This window comes from Sciurus vulgaris (assembly GCF_902686455.1).
Source record: "Sciurus vulgaris genome assembly, chromosome: 9".
Classification (NCBI taxonomy): domain Eukaryota; kingdom Metazoa; phylum Chordata; class Mammalia; order Rodentia; family Sciuridae; genus Sciurus; species Sciurus vulgaris.
The window spans coordinates 103,730,518-103,739,836 of NC_136469.1; the positions used below are offsets into that span (position 1 = coordinate 103,730,518).

Below are 9,319 nucleotides of genomic sequence, written 5' to 3' on the forward strand. Positions count from 1 at the left end.
GGTGACTCCCAGGTTGGAGCACTCGGATGGATGAAAGGGTCTTGGCTGAGATGGGACACAGGAGGAGGGGCAGGAAGAGCAGACAGAGAGCTGGCTGTGGGTGTGTGCAGTTCCAGATGACTGTGAGATCCTGAGAGGCAGCAGAAACTCAGAAGAGAGCTCTGAACTTGACCCAGAGAAACCAATATGGGATCTGCTGGGGCAGCAATGGTGTCTGAACCTTGGTGGGGCTCTGCACTCCTCCCTGTCAATCCCATCTGTAACTACAGGTGGGTAGACCAAGCTATAGCTTAGAATGGAGAAGGAAAGCAATTCATAATGGATCAAAGAAACCACTTTCCACCTCCGATTACAATAAACCCACCTTTATCCTAAGCTTCACATAAGAGTGAGACTGGGCCTGAGAGAAAGAGAGCCCAGGTTCTCTCGCAGCTGTAGTTGCTGTATTTTGAGTGGGTGGTGCTGGGGATTGAACCTATGGCTTTATGCATGCTAGGCAAGCACTCTATTGCTAAACCTCATCCCCAGTCCATTGGGTTCTGATTTCTTTCTTGCAGCTGGAACACAGAAGTGCCTCCTCTGAGATTTTACATTTCCCAGATTTAATATCCCACCCTCAGAATGCACCAAAAATAAGGAAATTTTCTCCATAGTTAGCTTTAGCTGGGCATGTCACTTTTCTGAGACCCTCTAAGAAAGGGCCACTTTTCCTTCTAGGGTAAAACTATTTGCTTTCCCTTAATGATTAGGATTTTAGTTGCATCTGGACATTGCTGAGTGGAGCCTGCCACTCACTGGAGAGTCCCCCTCCAAGTGGAAGTGACACTCTCAAGCCGTGGAGTTTGAACAGACTCCGGCCTCCATGTAGCGGACTGCCAGCAGTGAGTAATTCTGGCTTCGGAAAGGGCACATTTGTAAAGCTAAATTAATACGTCCTGTTTCTCATCCGTGACTTCTCTCTGTTTCCAGTTTTAAACAGTCAGCTGCCTTGGTTACATGATCATGCAAAAAACATTTTTTTGGAGGTGTGCGTGTTTGTTGTCTTTCCCAGAATGGACTCAACTCTTGGAACCAAATCAATCGGTACCTATCCAGATGCTCACAGGAGAGGAAGAAGAAATCAAATCCATCCCCCTTACCTTTCTGAATGAAAAACCCCAAACATTCAGCATTCCCCAAATCTCCTATCATTGTTCCCCAGTGGTGAGAAGCTGTGAAGCAGATGAGGAACTTGACAGTTGCCATTACATCGGCTCCTTTCCAACATTTTGGTCTTTCATTTTATCCAATAAGTTTGAAGTGGTGCACATGAATGATATAAATTGCCTTTCCTCATAAAAAAAACTACAGGACCATGCGGGGCACAGTGGCATGCGCCTGTAATCCCAGTAGCTCAGGAGGCTGAGGCAGGAGGATTTAAGTTCAAAGCCAGCCTCAGTAATTTAGTGAGGCCCTAAGCAACTTAGCAAGACCCTGTCTCTAAATAAAATATTTCTTAAAAAGGAGCAGGGATGTGGCTTGGTAGTTTAGCACCCCTGGGTTTAATTCCCTGATAACAAAAAAAAAAAACAAAAAAAAAAAAAAAAAAAAACTCCAGGATCATAGTCTGCAAACATACTCAGACGGCACTTAGCTGTAAAACACTGGGGGAAAATGAAGTAACATCTAAACTAAAGGCCCAGCCTCCCTCTGATCTACTTTTTTTTACCCTAACTTCAGTACCTAAGTCTTTAGTCTCCAGTGAGGAAAAAAAAAAAGCTGACCAACCTCAAATTAAAAGGCTTATGTGGCCTTAGGGTAAAATACCCCAAAGCTCCTCCAAACCAAACCCAAGGTGACCAGGGGAACAACTGCTCTGATGTCACAACTTGCATATTTATGCAAATGGCAGTTTGGGTCCCACTGGAGGGCATCACTTTGCCTCCTAATGAACTGCTCTACTTTTCTTTGACCAGCAGCCAGCTGCCCCGGGGTAACAGCCATGGCACAGGAGAGCTAATTGCTCACAACTGGAAGTGCAGAAGAGGACAATAAAAAAAAGTCAGAGTCTGATCTTAGGACTGAGAACACATGTGCTGGTTTCTTCTTGCCGAGCTGAAGTTTCCATGCTGGGAACGTGCTTTAATTCACTCCATGGATTATCGATTAAAAGAATCTTGCAACAGTTAGGTTCCTGAAGTCAGAAGGACAAACTAGCGATCCGGCCATGGCGGAAACACAGAGAGGCCAAGGGATTTACAGTGTCCTCGTGTGGAATTCAGAATCACAGCAGCCAGCAGCACCAGCTGTGGTCAGAGAGGCCAGCGGGTACCTGGGTTACATGGGTCCTACTTCCATGATGGAATTCTTTTTCTAGGACTAACAGTTTTTAAAGCACAATTTTTGGTGAATCACGAAACTGTCAGTCCCCAGAAATTCTTAAGCCAACCACTAGGAAAAGAAAGATTTGGAAAAGCACACTTCTAGGAATGTCATTTTAAATGTTCAACTAGCTGGGTAACTTTGCAAGCAACTTCACCCCTCCCACCCTCAGTTTCTTCATCTACATAATGGGAATGATCATTCAAAGATTGCACGGAGAATCAAATAAAATAATACAGGTAATTAGCACAGGACCTGGAAGACAGTACGTGTTCAATAACTGTAAGCAAAGATGCTACTGCTTCTGCTGCTGATGGTGATGCTGTTTAAGAGGGGGCAGAAGAAACCCTTATTTAAGCAATAATTCTATACCTTTAGAATTAAATGTCTTAGCCATAAATGTGTTCATTTTTTTTCCTTCTTTTTGTTTACAAATATTGGCCAATGTTCAGTTATGACAACACTGCTTATGGAAAATCTTTGAAAGTTTTGGCAAGGTGTTAGAAAAAGTCAGAATTGCTTGATTTGTCTAATACAGATTTGAGTGCACACTTCTTTGTATATTCAAAAGCACAAAGAACCCAGGATTCTGGGGCCTATGGGTCAGTAGAAACTGGTCCTGGCACAAAGATGTCCCAGGCCTAATGACAGCCTGAAGGTACAGTGACCCTGTGTTTATTTCCTTGTTGATTTCCTTCCCTAGCTGCAAGCTCATTTTCCCATTGCTTGCAGGAAAACAACATCCAGGGGCGCGGTAGGACTGACTTGGCAGCCTGAAAGGTGAACAAAGCACCCTGGCTTTTGGTGAGAAAAGAAGAAGTTCAAGGGAGCCTTCGTCCATCCAAACCAGCACATATTTGTCTCTGATGCTAACAAGTGCCTTTCTGTGAAGTGCTCTCCCTGGAAGATGCCCACAGGTTGCTCTCAGAATTGGGGATCTGCTCCCCAAGTCTTGCATTAGGCCAGGGGATGCACTCACTGAACTCTGAGGAGGGTGATTTTCATACCTATCCAGAAGATGGGACTCAGGAGAGAGAAGGAAATTTTCCTGAGCTGCTGCTGAGCCAGAAAAACACAGTTCCAAGGTGGATTGTCCCCAAGGCCTCACACAACTGGAAAACTACCCAGCAAAGGTAAGATGGCCTGGTTCCTCCACCAGGTGGAATCTGATGCAATTTCAGAGTACTTTGCCCCTGCCCAGGCTCTTACCCTGGCCCTACCCAACACACATGCACACTATCACCAAGTTGTTGAGGAACACCTAGGCAGGGACCTTCCTCAGAACACTAGAAACGTTCTGCTTTTGTGTCAGACGGTTGTGCTTTTGTGTCAGATTTTTTTCCACACTGATTTCATGGAAATCTTCTTCACTTAAAAAAAAAAAATGGAAACTAACTTGCAAAACAGATCAGTAAAAATGTATGCAATCCCACTAAGGGTAATTGGATTTATATAACATTATTCTTCATCTGTTTTCAAAACACATTCACATGCACATTTTGTTTCATTTCTGCAGAAGGACTAGGTTTTTGTTGTTGCAAAAAGAGACACTGTCCCTGACACTGGGTCCTACATCACAGTGAAAACTCTATGCCCAACGAGTGCTACGGGGCTGGTGGGGGCTCTTGAAAGGAGAGCTACAAGCTTGGGTGTAGCATAGAGAGGAGAGTAGATTGAGGGAGAGCAATTCAGACCAACATAACTCCCTGGGTGTTTGTGGAGTGAACATTTACAGCAAGACAATGAGCATGCATGGCTCCAAAGGAGAGGTTGGGGACACAGGTAAGAGGAGCCCTCCCTTCTGTTTGATGGAAACATGTGAGTTAGCTGTGCAACGAGCTGTGTGCAGCACAGCGATGCGACGGGCGTGGGGGTCCACTAGGTGTGTGACAGCTGGGCTGGAGGCTCGGGCAGCTTGTCATGAGGAGGTGGAACGTTTCACAGCAGGCAGTGTGTGTCGGGAGGCAGCATAAAACAGCGGGAAGCCCTGTGTAGATCTGATTTCAAATCCTAGCCTTGTTTTCTATTTACATATATATTTATTTCCTTGGTGATCTACAGGTAATGAAAACCATAAATTCATTCTGGTACTTCCAAGTCCAATCCAATATCACAGAGTTCATTCTATTTTTCTTTCTTCCCATGTTGGAACTGCCTTCTTCAACATTAATTGGAGCCAATATATATTATATATATTGTATATATATATTAAATTATATATATATATATATATATATTATTGAGTTTTGTGGGGCAGAATAGTCTTCTCCAGGTATGTAGGGCACGTGTTCCTGGCACCAGGCCTGGAGGGCTGAGGCTCATGCCCTTTATTCCACCCCATTTAGTACTGCCCTCATGGGCTGCTCGGGGTCTGCTTAGGGTAGCAACTGCATTTTCAGAGTAAAAATTATGCAATCTCCGCTCCTATTTCTCTTCTGCCAGATCACATCCATTCTCTTCTTTATGCAACAACAGGTACAAATGAAGCACTTACTAGATACCAGGTACTAGTCTTTGTCACTAGGTTGAGACATAGAGTTTTTTTTTTTTTTTTTTTTGTACCAGTGATTGAACCTAGGGGCACTTAACCACTAAGCCTCATACCCAGCCACACGGCACCCCTTTTTTTGTATTTTATTTAGACAGGGTCTTACTCAGGGCCTTACTAAATTGCTGAGGCTGACTTTGAACTTGTGATTCTCCTGCCTCAGCCTCCAAAGCTGCTGGGATTAGACATGCTCCACCATGGCCAGCTAGATACAGAGATTTAAAACTGTGGTCTCCACCCTCAAAGGACACTCCATCTACCAGGCAGCAGACAAGCAGTCAGTGACAATTCCACATGGCCAAGAGCAATGAGAACTGTCTTGCCAGGGAAGGGCACCTAACCCAGATGCCATGGGAGAGATGAGATGCCCAAGGGGAATCCTGGATGGGCAGGAATTGACAGGGAAGGAAGGGCCGGAGGGAGGCAAAGGGAGTGGGGTGAAGGGCAGAAGGGAGAAATGGGTGGTGAATCCCACCAGTGTCGGTGGTGCCAGGGTCAGAGGCGAGCTGGACAGGCATGTTGGTCGAGGTGGGCCAGGCACAGCAAGCCAAAGCCCGCAGCATAGAGTTTATTTAGGTCAAGAGGCTCTACAGTCGAGTTTTCTGATTTCAATCCTGGGTTCCATGACTTATTACTAGCTCCTTGATCTTAGGCAAGTTAATGCTCTGTGGTGCAGTTTCCTTCACCGTAAAATTGGGGGGCTGTGACAGTGGTGACCTCATGGGACTGACCTGATTAAATTAGTTCTTTTACCTGGTACACACAGAAATGAACAGCATATGAATCATAGACCAATTTTTTTAGATATTAATATGATTTTCCAATAGGTGGATCAAAAAGGGATTAGGGCACTAGCAAAGCAGGAGCAGTAAAAATAATTTAAAAAAAACAAATTATTTAAAAGAAAGAAAATTAAAAGAATTGATTTTTGGCATTTCAAAAGAAACTGAAGTCATTATCTTTTGAGAAATCAGAAATGTTTAGACTCATTTTATGACTTCTTGTTTTTCTTTGATACATTTTGGGGAAAGGGGGTATCATAACCTTTTCATCATTTTGGCCATGAGAGGTCCCAGTGTTGCCCTGCATGCTCAGAGACCTCTCTTCTATTGGTTTCCCATTGTTAGGGGTAGTATTTGTGTGCACTCAGTGAGTTCTGGACCAATAGTAATGGTTATGATCTTCCTGACAACCCAATAATAACCAAGGCTACCCTGAAGCTTAAGGGGACTCATCCTGAAGCTCAATGAAAGGATGAGGCATCAGGTAATTCTTGAAATTGTTCTAACAGTCTATTTTCAGTAGGCCATGGTGGTCTTCTAGCAATGGCCTTTTGGCCCCTGCTATTGAAGCTGTGAGGCAGTCCTCTCTTCCTTATGGTCCAAATCCCTGAGAACCAGAGGAGCCAAAAAGATGAAAAATGCCAACGATATACCAAAATTAAAAACATCTGTGCATCTAAAGATACAATCAACAGAGTGAAAAGGCAAACCAGTGTGGGAAAAAATATTTACAAATCAAATATCTGATAAGCGATCAATATCCAGCATATATAAAGAACTCCTAGAATTCAACAAGAGCAAAAACAATTTAGAAATGGGCACAAGACTTGCAGAGGCATTTCTCCAAAGAAGATACACAAATGAGCAAGACCTCCATGAAAGGATGCTCAACATAACTAATCATTATGTAAATGCAAATCAAAGCCTACTCACACTCATTAGGACAGTTATGGTTAAAAGAAACTAACTAAAGTGTTGTCAAGGATGTGGAGAAATTAGAACCCCTGTGCACAGTTGATGGGAATGTATATTGATGCAGCTATTGGGGAAAACAGCAGGGCAGTTCATCAAAAAACTAAAAGCAGAATTGTCATATGACACAGCAATCCCACTTCTTAGTATGTACCCCAAAGATTTGAAAGTGGGAACTCAGACTGATGTTTGTATATCCATGTTCACAGCAGCATTATTCATAATAACTTAAAGGTGAAAAAAAAGGTGCCCACTGACAGATGAAGGGATAAACACAACATGTTATATACATGCAATAGGATGCTATGCAACCTTAAAAGAGAGGGGAAATTCTGACACTTGCCTTAAGTTGGAAGAAATTTGAGGACATTGTGTTAAGCAAAATAAAATCAATTGCAACAGGACAAATGTCACATGATTCCACTTACATGAGGTACTAGAGTAGTCAGATTCACAGAGACAGAATGTGGTAAGGGCCAGGTGGGGGAATGGGGAGTTATTATTTAATGGGAACAGGGTTTCTGTTTTGCAAACTGGAAAGAGTTCTGGAGACAGAGGTGATGGTTGTACCACAATGTAAATACACATAACTACTGACAGCACACTTAAAAATGATTAAGATGGTAAATTTCATGTTATAAGTATTTTACCATAATTTAAAAATGGCAATGAGTTGGACTGGGTTGCTTTTTGTTGTTGATGTTTGTTTGTTTATTAAGAAGGTGGACCAATGATTTAGGGGAAGATGATTGAACTGTAGAAGGAAAAAGAGTCCTAGGGTTCATAAAGAAAATTTCCACATCTCAGTGCTTCCTAGAAATGGTGGAAAACTGAATCATAATACTTCAATTTTATTTTAAGGCTCTTCAAAGGAAATATATATATAGATAGATAGATAGATACATATATTGAAGTCTTGAACAGAACTTGGTCAAGCTTCCTTTAAAGATTAGCTAAGGCACTCTATTAAATCACAAAGACCAGACAACTCCACCAATGAACTATACAAGGAGATGGCCTCCTAACACACCTAAGGTCAGCATCCTATGGAAGGCACAGAAATGAAGACATGCTATACAACAGGCTTGTTTTTTCAGCGTGGGTGTGAGCGCACATAAGCGTGCTACTGAAATATTTCAGGCTGTGGTTCTTATGGGTGTTCGGTGAGCCCGAGGTATATGGAAGAACTGGGGCCTGACAGCCCAGATCTACATGACGGGTTATAGAAATAGACCAGCCCAAGCTGAAATGGAATTTGAGGGCACAGTCACAGGTGGTAGAGCATCTGCCTAAACTCGGTCCAGGAAGAAGAGAGGAGATGGAGCCAGGACCCTTTCCCCTCCAGGTAACTTGCCTGGCCAGCAGTCCAGTCCCAGGCCTTCCTGACTCATAAAGCTTCCTGCACCTCTTTCATTTTTGTTGGTGTATGATAATCACACAAAGCAGTGGGATTCCTTGTGACTTGAACACGTCACATAATTTGGTCCATTTCATTTCCAGTACCTCTGCTTTCCTTCCTCCTCCTACCCCCTGCCCCATCCTCTTCTTGTCTCCTTTCTCTTTCTGTGAAGATTCTTTTTCCCCCATTTTCTCTCTAGTTTCTATATATGAGAAACAACAGACAACCCTTGACTTTTTAAGTCTGACTCACTTAACACACTATTCTCCGATTCTATCCATCTATTGGAAAAGGACATCATTTCATTCTGTTTTATGGCTGAGTAAAACTCCATTGTGTACATTCACACCTCATTTTCTTTATCCATTCATCCTTTGATGGGCATCTGGGTTGGTTCCATAACTTGGCTATTGGGATTGGGCAGCTAAAGACATGGGTATACATGTTTCACTATAGTATGCTGACTAGTTCTTTTGGATAAACACCAAGGAGTGGTATAGCCGGGTCATATGGTGGTTCCATTCCTAGTCTTTTGAGCTTTTGAGCTTTCTCTACCTCTAAACACACATGTTCACTTCATCTCCATGTGAGGCATCTTAATTTACTCATGGTAAATTAGAACAATAATGAAATAATAAGTTAAAAAAATTAATGGTGGGTGACAGAGCTTTGCAAAGCATACACCAGATGTGTGTTTTCATTTGTTTGTATATCACTTCATTCCACAAAGGAACTGAGGCCACAACTGGAGAACAGAAAGGAGAACCAAGGCCACACACTAGCATGGCCCATTTCTGGCCAGCACAGAATTTTAATTTTTTTCTTCTGTTAGTCTCTAAACATCTACAAAGAGTTTAGAAAATTTCATATAAAAATCTAAATTTCAAATTCTTTTAAAACAGGAAAATCTGACCCCACTGGCCTCACATTCATTCACTCATTCAAGCACTCAGCAAACAGATTGGGTGACGGCACTATTCTAGGTACTGGGGTATAGTAGAGGTGAAAGAAACAGCAACCAGACAGATAGATTAATAAGAAAATTAAATGGAATTATAAATGCCATGAGTAAATTAGGTCTAAGGGATAGAGACTGACAATGAGGTAGGAGGCAGGGTTATCTTAATAGGATATCCAGGGAAGGCCTCTCTCAGATTGCCAGCCCCCACCATGCCTGTACCCCCACCCACTTCAATCATTCACCACTATCTGCCCAGCAATTGGGGAAATAGGAGTCTGTGAGTTATGCAATAAAAT

At 42.7% G+C, this 9,319-nt stretch overlaps 1 protein-coding gene and 1 pseudogene across 3 annotated transcripts in view; both read left to right on the plus strand.

Annotated features, from left to right (window-relative positions):
* Positions 1-9,319, plus strand: part of LOC306669896 (DGAT1/2-independent enzyme synthesizing storage lipids-like) — a 497,646-nt pseudogene that overhangs the window by 18,988 nt on the left and 469,339 nt on the right. The window lies entirely within an intron of this gene.
* Positions 3,144-9,319, plus strand: part of LNX1 (ligand of numb-protein X 1) — a 159,407-nt gene continuing 153,231 nt past the window's right edge. For both annotated transcript variants that reach the window (XM_079154035.1, XM_079154033.1), the window contains exon 1: positions 3,144-3,494. The gene's annotated coding sequence lies outside the window, so the exon portion shown is untranslated. The remainder of the gene's footprint in view (positions 3,495-9,319) is intronic.